Source organism: Schistocerca piceifrons, chromosome 2 (assembly GCF_021461385.2).
Source record: "Schistocerca piceifrons isolate TAMUIC-IGC-003096 chromosome 2, iqSchPice1.1, whole genome shotgun sequence".
NCBI lineage: Eukaryota > Metazoa > Arthropoda > Insecta > Orthoptera > Acrididae > Schistocerca > Schistocerca piceifrons.
In genome coordinates, this window is record NC_060139.1 from 956,117,729 (window position 1) to 956,128,075 (window position 10,347).

The 10,347-nt window shown below is 45.9% G+C and overlaps 1 pseudogene; it reads left to right on the forward strand.

Annotated features, from left to right (window-relative positions):
• Positions 1-9,502: 9,502 nt before the first annotated feature.
• Positions 9,503-9,620, forward strand: LOC124778756 (annotated as a pseudogene).
• The last annotated feature ends 727 nt before the right edge of the window (positions 9,621-10,347 follow it).

Genomic DNA, 10,347 nt, shown 5'->3' on the forward strand with positions numbered 1-10,347 from the left:
GAATGGAATGGACAGTGTCTTGAAAGGAGGATATAAGATGAACATCAACAAAAGCAAAACAAGGATAATGGAATGTAGTCAAATTAAATCAGGTGATGCTGAGGGAATTAGATTAGGAAATGAGACACTTAAAGTAGTAAAGGAGTTTTGCTATTTGGGGAGCAAAATAACTGATGATGGTCGAAGTAGAGAGGATATAAAACGTAGGCTGGCAATGGCAAGGAAAGCGTTTCTGAAGAAGGGAAATTTGTTAACATCCAGTATTGATTTAATCGTCAGGAAGTCATTTCTGAAAGTATTCGTATGGAGTGTAGCCATGTATGAAAGTGAAACATGGACGATAAATAGTTTGGACAAGAAGAGAATAGAAGCTTTCGAAATGTGGTGCTACAGAAGAATGCTGAAGATTAGATGGGTAGATCACATAACTAATGAGGAAGTATTGAATAGGATTGGGGAGAAGAGAAGTTTGTGGCACAACTTGACCAGAAGAAGGGATCGGTTGGTAGGACAAGTTCTGAGGCATCAAGGGATCACCAATTTAGTATTGGAGGGCAGCGTGGAGGGTAAAAATCGTAGAGGGAGACCAAGAGATGAATACACTAAGCAGATTCAGAAGGATGTAGGTAGCAGTAGGTACTGGGAGATGAAAAAGCTTGCACAGGATAGAATAGCATGGAGAGCTGCATCAAACCAGTCTCAGGACTGAAGACCACAACAACAACAACAACAACTGCCTTCAGCAAATTTTTGTTACCTTTTATATTTTGGTAAAAGTCTTTGCGTGCTGTAAACTTCAAATTACAAAGAATGCATAATTCTTTTACCGTACGCGCACTCAATTTGTTTCTAGCGCCAGACCTTAAGTAATTCATGTGCCTGAAGACTCTTTCATATAGGCAGTGCTGCGTGGAACAGGTATTATCATTTTGATAGTTTTTTTATGTTAGGCGTTTCTTCTCCGCTTATAAACGTTTTCCAGAAAAACGAGTTTGTGGGTGTAGAAGGTCGTACGAAACACTGCACACAGTCAAGTAAAAGCGTAACTGAGTCCAACTCAGAGGTTCAACTGATCAACCACTGTGCAGCGCAGGCTGGCGGGTGCGGGTGATGGCAGCCGAACGTTGACAAAGAATTAGATCGACAACGATCAATAAACGTCACGGGTGCATTACGTGCCAGCGCACGCAAAAATGTTTATTCAAAAATGTTAAAAACGGGTGTGAATTCCTAAGGGACCAAACTGCTGAGGTCATCGGTCCCTAGACTTACACACTACTTTAACTTATGCTAAGAACAACACACATACCCATGCGCAAGCGAGGACTCGAACCTCCGACGGGAGGGGTCGCGCATTCCGTGACATGGCGCCTTAAACCGCACAACCACTCTGCGCGTCAAAAAGTTTATTGACTTGAATTTTTCCAGTCAATGACTGAGTTATAAATATGAATGAAATTCTAATAATACCGAACCACTCACACTTCGGTATCAAACACCGAACACGGGGTTGAAATACCGAATATTTCGTAAAAAACTGAACATCTAGAAACCCATATCAGAAGTGTTTTATCTTGTTCGAATCTACAGGATGCATCACCGAATTTCGTAAAAAAATTTCTCATCACCCAATGTAATATGAGCCGTAATCGACCCACGGCAATTCATTGGGACACATGCAATGTTGATTTTTGCATTTTTGCCTTTTCAGCACCCAAAGTGGATTCTGTCTATTTAACTAGGTACAACTTATTTGTCAGTAGTTGGGCGTTAATGGACTCGACTGTCAGCGGTCGAACTAGTTTATTTAACTAGGAACCACATTGTCCTTCTCTCCAGTCAGTCACGATAAGAACAGTAGTGGTAACAGCTTCCTAATTCCATTAAAAGCAGTCGCAGTTTGGGCGTTGTTAATCACGGAAATGGAGCGGTCACAGATTTGTGGCCTGCGTGTGGTGCCGCATTTCGTGGAGAAGACAAACAGGGGGGAACGCTCCTTTCATACGGTCCACGACGCAGGAACTCGTTTACTGTAGCGTTTTAGATTCTATTACAATATACTTTCACCCATGCCAGTTTTCGTTATTAATCAGAAACACCGTAATTCCCTATTACATAAAAAACAATAAAAATTTTACACACATTTTAGAATTTTAATAGCGTTCTGGAAATTGTATACTTTCTGTTATGACCAGAAGTAACAACAATTGTCCAACCATAACTGTGGGTTCTTTGACTATTCTGGGAGATGGCTTATTGGATCTACAATGTATGAAATATCAATTCACTTTATTACATGTCTGATAAAAAGATTTACTTGACTTGATACAATTCTTTGCGTTAAATACACTCCTGGAAAATGAAATAAGAACACCGTGAATTCATTGTCCCAGGAAGGGGAAACTTTATTGACACATTCCTGGGGTCACATACATCACATCATCACACTGACAGAACCACAGGCACATAGACACAGGCAACAGAGCATGCACAATGTCGGCACTAGTACAGTGTATATCCACCTTTCGCAGCAATGCAGGCTGCTATTCTCCCATGGAGACGATCGTAGAGATGCTGCATGTAGTCCTGTGGAACGGCTTGCCATGCCATTTCTACCTGGCGCCTCAGTTGGACCAGCGTTCGTGCTGGACGTGCAGACCGCGTGAGACGACGCTTCATCCAGTCCCAAACATGCTCAATGGGGGACAGATCCGGAGATCTTGCTGGCCAGGGTAGTTGACTTACACCTTCTAGAGCACGTTGGGTGGCACGGGATACATGCGGACGTGCATTGTCCTGTTGGAACAGCAAGTTCCCTTGCCGGTCTACGAATGGTAGAACGATGGGTTCGATGACGGTTTGGATGTACCGTGCACTATTCAGTGTCCCCTCGACGATCACCAGTGGTGTACGGCCAGTGTAGGAGATCGCTCCCCACACCATGATGCCGGGTGTTGGCCCTGTGTGCCTCGGTCGTATGCAGTCCTGATTGTGGCGCTCACCTGCACGGCGCCAAACACGCATACGACCATCATTGGCACCAAGGCAGAAGCGACTCTCATCGCTGAAGACGACACGTCGCCATTCGTCCCTCCATTCACGCCTGTCGCGACACCACTGGAGGCGGGCTGCACGATGTTGGGGCGTGATCGGAAGACGGCCTAACGGTGTGCGGGACCGTAGCCCAGCTTCATGGAGACGGTTGCGAATGGTCCTCGCCGATACCCCAGGAGCAACAGTGTCCCTAATTTGCTGGGAAGTGGCGGTGCGGTCCCCTACGGCACTACGTAGGATCCTACGGTCTTGGCGTGCATCCGTGCGTCGCTGCGGTCCGGTCCCAGGTCGACGGGCACGTGCGCCTTCCGCCGACCACTGGCGACAACATCGATGTACTGTGGAGACCTCACGCCCCACGTGTTGAGCAATTCGGCGGTACGTCCACCCGGCTTCCCGCATGCCCACTATACGCCCTCGCTCAAAGTCCGTCAACTGCACATACGGTTCACGTCCACGCTGTCGCGGCATGCTACCAGTGTTAAAGACTGCGATGGAGCTCCGTATGCCACGGCAAACTGGCTGACACTGACGGCGGCGGTGCACAAATGCTGCGCAGCTAGCGCCATTCGACGGCCAACACCGCGGTTCCTGGTGTGTCCGCTGTGCCGTGCGTGTGATCATTGCTTGTACAGCCCTCTCGCAGTGTCCGGACCAAGTATGGTGCGTCTGACACACCGGTGTCAATGTGTTCTTTTTTCCATTTCCAGGAGTGTATAAACGACTGTCATTGACTATTAAAGCATCCTTTGATGCATAGTCACAAAATCTGTTTTTCAAGTACAATGTTCAACATTCACAAAAGTACATGTCCATCTGAGAGGTGAATAACTTTTTATTCCTACTAGATGATGATGATGATGATGATGATGATGATGATGATGATGATAATGACGATGACATGATGATGACGTTGACTGCTTCAGCTGATGTCACGAATTGGGCAAAACTCTTACCAGTTCGCCTCTATCTTGACCTCTGTGCGAGCTCGTTGATGTGCTGGGAGAGAGGTGATTTGTCTTCTTCAACCTCTCCCACCCGTAGTTGTGGATTGCAGCGAGACATCGCTGATGTCTCTGGTATCGATGTGCTTTGTCGACTTTGGTGTGACGCCGCGATATTTGGGCGATACCACCCTCCCAGTGTCTGACAATGGATATATGAAAATAATATTGCTTGGTCACGAATGGTAGAGAGGTTTTGATCTCTCAAGTCATATTATCGTCAATAGACAAGGACGTCGTCTAAGAAAATTTTAAATTTCGACTGAATTTCTTTGTCATTTTACTGCTGGTAACCAATTTTCCTGTGCCTTAATTTCGTGGAAGATCCTCTATTGCCTACGTGAGGCAGAATACAGACCTACAATCCAACCTCCTGTAAGCCTTGGTTTTTTTGCTTATCCGCTCCGGTTTATCTGAAACTGACGTTTATTGTTAATGGTGACAAACACGAATCTGAGCTGCAGTTAAGGTACCAGCGTGAAGTGGAGAAGCAGAGGGGCGGGAAGGGGGGGGAGAGGTGGGGGGGGAGGGCGGTTGAAACTCATGTTATTTCGCGGTAAACAGCGAAATTCAGGGTGGCATACGGGAAGCAGTACATTTTCATTTGGTTATTAAGAGTTTTAGCGTATATTAACAGCGATATGACTTATAAATAACTGTTCCACACTCATTGCCATTACTGAGGAGCCAAACACTCGAATATTTTTTTTACAGATTACGCCACGAAAATGGCTTCCACCATTGACGATGTTGTTCTGAAGACGTTGGCGGAAGCTCCTCATAACGTTAACAAACATTTCTTGAGGTTTAACCTTCCTCTCATCCCTGACTGCGGCTTTCAACTCGTCAATGTATAATGTTGATGTAAAAAAACTTCGTTCTTGAGAAGACCCCACAGTAAAAGGCAAGGGCTGGAATATCAGGCGATCTCATCCGCCATCGGATGTCATCGAGTCGCGCGAGTAATCGATGCAGAGTGACACCACAGTGTAATCGCTGAGCCGGCCGAAGTGGCCGTGCGGTTAAAGGCGCTGCAGTCTGGAACCTCAAGACCGCTACGGTCGCAGGTTCGAATCCTGCCTCGGGCACGGATGTTTGTGATGTCCTTAGGTTAGTTCGGTTTAACTAGTTCTAAGTTCTAGGGGACTAATGACCTCAGCAGTTGGGTCCCATAGTGCTCAGAGCCATTTGAACCATTTTGTAATCGCTGAATTGTGGCCCCTATGGGGTGAAGCCATATCGCATTTACACAGCGATGTATCTGCAGCTGTGGAATGAAGAAACTGTTAATCATGGCCGCTCGGAATTGACATTACTGGCCGGCCGTTGTTCTCTTCAAAAGAATATGGCCCGACGATTGCAACGCGCTGTACAACAGAACACCAGACGACAACCATTGGATAACCCTGGGCCTTTTCATGAATGAGCTGTGAGCATATGTCTGACTGATATCAAAATTTTTGTTTATGGAAAAATCCATTCGGATAAAAGTTTGTCTCGCCAAACATCACAAGTTTTGTGAGAAATCCGTCATTCTGGTCAATTCTGCCCGGTAATTTTGTGGAGACATTGCGCTTATCTCCTGCGCGTAACTGTTTAGCCACTTGCAGCTTGTAAGAATGAAACTTTTTATCCTGTTTCAGAAACCTCTGCAAAGACGTGTGAGGGATTTCTTACGTCTGTAATGGTGACAGACAGGTCTCTGTGGGCTTCGTTGCAGAACTGCACGAACTCGTCGGAAATTTTCCGTCGTTCGAACCATTATTTCAGATTCCTTATGCTTCACACTTGTTACAGAACATATATCATTTCATTGTTTTATCCATGCGAATACTGTCGTTCTGCCTGGAACACGGAAATGGCTGTCTCTCCCACGGTACACTGTGCGTTAAACGACCGCAACGCTCGTGCACGACAGAACTCCTACACTGCCTCAATATGCCCCCAGCCTGGCATTCGGTCCACACTGAACTCGATCGCTTATTATGTGGTCCATTTGGATGCGGCAGATGGCGCGAGCATACGTACATCTTATCGAGGAGACAAACTGGAAGTATGCTCTTTCCCGTGGGCCAACATGTACTTTCGAGATTTTGTGATTTTCGTACGCCTACTGCCAACGTCCGTTACGTGTTCTGGCTTTCTCCAGACTGAGATGATAATTCTGTCAGTTGGCGGGGCAGAATGCAAATTTAGTTTGTGAAGGTTTTTTTTTCTAGAAGGGGCGATGGGGATAGGGCGTATCAGCTGCCCGACATTCCTCCTCCGGTGGGTATGCGCGTGGTGACAAACGCAATTACAGAGCAGGAAGTACAGTACATCTACATCCATACTCCGCAAGCCACCTGACGGTGTGTGGCGGAGTGTACTTTCAGTACCTCTATCGGTTCTCTCTTCTATTCCAGTCTCGTGTTGTTCGTGGAAAGAAAGATTGTCGGTATGCCTTTGTGTGGGCTCTAATCTCTCTGATTTTATCCTCATGGTCTCTTCGCGGGATATACGTAGGAGGGAGCAACATAATGCTTGACTCCTCGGTGAAGGTATGTTCTCGAAACTTCAACAAAAGCCCGTACCGAGCTACTGAGTGTCTCCCCTGCAGAGTCTTCCACTGGAGTTTATCTATCATCTCCGTAACGCTTTCGCGATTACTAAATGATCCTGTAACGAAGCGCGCTGCTCTCCGTTGGATTTCTCTATTTCTTCTATCAACCCATTCTGGTACGGATCCCACACCGGCGAGCAGTATTCAGTCAGTGGCGAACAAGTGTACTGTGACCTACTTCCTTTGTTTTTGGATTGCATTTCCTTAGGATTCTTCCAATGAATCTCATTCTGGCATCTGCTTTGCCGACGATCAATTTTATATGGTCATTCCATTTTAAATCACTGCTAATGCCTACTCCCAGATAATTTATGGAATTAACTGCTTCCATTTGCTGACCTGCTATATTGTAGCTAAATGATAAAGGATCTTTCGTTCTATGTATTCGCAGCACATTAACTTGTCTACACTGAGATTCAATTGCCATTCCCTGCACCATGCGTCAATTTGTTGCAGATCCTCCTGCATTTCAGTACAATTTTCCATTGTTACAACCTCTCGATATACTACAGCACCATCCCCAAAAAGCCTCAGTGAACTTCCGATGTTATCTGCAAGGTCATTTATATATATTGTGAATACCAACGGTCCTACGACACTCCCCTACGGCGCACCTGAAATCACTCTTACCTCGGAAGACTTCTCTCCATTGAGAATGACATGCTGCGTTCTGTTGTCTAGGAACTCTTCAATCCAATCACACAATTAGTCTGATAGTCTATATGCTCTTACTTTGTTCAGTAAACGGCTGTGGGGAATTGTATGCCTTGCGGAAGTCAAGAAACACGGCATCTACCTGGGAACCCTCTGAGTCTCGTCGACAAATAGCGCGAACTGGGTTTCACACCATCGTTTTTTTCGAAACCCATGCTGATTCCTACAGAGTAGATTTCTAGTCTCCAGAAAAGTCATTATACTCGAACATAAAACGTGTTCCAAAATTCTATAACTGATCGATTTTAGAGATATAGGTCTATAGATCTGCAAATCTGTTCGACGTCCCTTCTTGAAAACGGACATGACCTGTGCCCTTTTCCAATCTTTTGGAATGCTACGCTCTTCTAGAGATCTACGCTACACGGCTGCAAGAAGGGGGCAAGTTCCTTCGCGTACTCTGTGTAAAATGGAACTGGTATTCCATCAGGTTCAGCGGCCTTTCCTCTTTCGAGCGATTTTAATTGTTTTTCTATCCCTCTGTCATCTATTTCGATATCTACCATTTTGTCATCTGTGCGACAATATAGAGAAGGCACTACAGTGTTGTCTTCCTCTGTGAAACAGCTTTGGAAAAAGTATCTTGACATCGCTCCGTAATGCCGGATTGATCACTCGATGTAGAGTCGAGACCCGCCAGATTAAAAGGGGGCCGCGAGTACTGTAATGTGAATAAAGAAGCAATAACAGCGGAACTGGCCAGTGAGGAGAGCTCACTAACATTGAACGCGAACTAGTCACTGGACGTCACCTAAAATATACAATCACGAAGGAATTATTCGAATGGGACGGAAATTAGTAGGTTTGATTTACATGTACAGACACCCAAATTATCGCAGTTTCAGAAAACTTGGATCATTTATTCAAGAGAAACAGCTTCACGAAATTGAGCGAGCCAGTTACTCATTGGTTCACCTCTGAACTAACGCAATTGGTATTGACTGATAGAGTTTTTAGGTGTACTCCTCAGGCTTATTGTGGCAAATTCTGTCGAGTGTCACTTCAGATCATCAGAATGCCGAACTGGATGCCGGCCATGGTAGAGTTTGGAATGCACGAAGACAAGCAATAGAATATCGCACCGTATGCGGGCGAGCATTATTTGCTGGAATGTACGCCCAGGATGGCTTGCCATGAAGGACAACAAAACGAGACATAAAATCGTCGACGTACCTCTGTGCTGCACGGTGCCGCGGATAATAACCAAAGCGGTCCTGCTATGAAAAGAAATGGCACCACAGACAATTATTTCTGGGTCTCGGTCCTTGTGGCGGGGCAGTCAAGTTGGTATCCGAACACTGTCCGGTGCGTCTCCAGACATATGTCCACTGGTCATCGGAGCTCAGTTCGAAGCGTGACTCATCACTGAAGACACGTCTACTCCAGTCAGTGAGAGTGCAGCCCGAATACGTGTCTGCAGGCGCCCCAGACATGGGTGGGATACCAACTTGACTGTTGCTCCACATTCAGCCAGACAACTAAGGTGGTGCGGGGTGTCGTTTCTTTTCATTGAAGGGCCCCTCTGGTTGTCATTAGCAGTACTCTTACAGCACAGCGGCGCGTCGATGATATTCTAGGCCATACTTGTTGCCCTTGATGGCAAGCCATCCAGGGGTTGCATTTCAGCAAGATAATGCCCGCCCGCACACAGCGAGAGTTCCGTTTGACTTCAAGCTCTCCCAGCTCTATCTTCGCCAGTAGGTTCGCCAGTTCTCTCCACAACTACGAACGGTTGGAGCATTATGGGCAGGGCCCTCCAGTCGGCTTGGGATTTTGACGATCTAACACACCAACTGGACAGAATTTGGCACGATAACCGTCAGGAGTAAATCCAACAACTCAGTTAATCAATGCCAAGCTGAATAACTGCTTGCATAAGGGCCAAATGTGGACCAACGCGTTATTCACTCAATTTGTGCAGCTCTTTCACTTGAATACATAGTGTTAGAATATAGTGTCAGTGATGGCTTAGAAACACTTATCGCACAGGGAGGGAAAGGAAATCAGACGAGTTGTTTTCAAGGGAATCAACCAGGCATTTACCTCAATAGATTTGGGAAAGTCGTGGAACGTGGTTAGAGGAAAATGCATGACCAGTGTAATATCAGAAGATCTGTGATACATGTATGCCAACGGCCTTGCCGCAGTGGTAACACCGGTTCCCGTCAGATCACCGAAGTTAAGCGCTGCCGGGCTGGGCTAGCAATTGGATGGGTGACCATCCGGTCTGCCGATCGCTGCTGGCAAGCAGGGTGCATTCAGCCCTTGTGAGGCAAACTGAGGAGCTACTTGACTGAGAAGTAGCGGCTCCGATACCGTAAACTGACATACGGCCGGGAGAGCGGTGTGCTGACTACATGCCCGTCCATATCCGCATCCAGTGTAGCCTATGGCGTGAGGATGACACGGCGGCCGGTCGGTCCCGTTGGGCCTTTCAAGACCTGTTCGGGCGGAGTTTAGTTTTGTAATACATGTATGTCTGGATAATTATCATCCTCAGCAGCAGTTGCGTAAGAGTTATAATTTGGATTTTTCCTTTAATAAGCGTGCTACAGTTTAAGACAATGATATTTTATGTATTTATACATTTAACCTTGTGAGATCAAGGCCTTCAGCCCCTTTCTTGCATCGGACATGGATTTCACACGCAAAGTAAGTTACTTAAGAAATGGCGATAATTGAAATTAAATAGCATTGCGAGTAATAGAACTGAAACAGATTTGATGTATATGAAGACAATATGAATAACATTACTGACTAATAAATAACATTAATAGTAGCAATACTATTACCACAACTGTTGCCACCACTAGGAGGAAACTGGGATCGTAGCTGCGATGAACTCTTTAAATGATTTAGTACCGCGTGCAGCTGTCGTTTTTCCTTTATTGGGCGTACGATTCTAAGACCAAACTCGTACAATCTCAGCTGCAAATGAAAAGAATAACCTCAAGCAGCCTTCTCAGTTACATT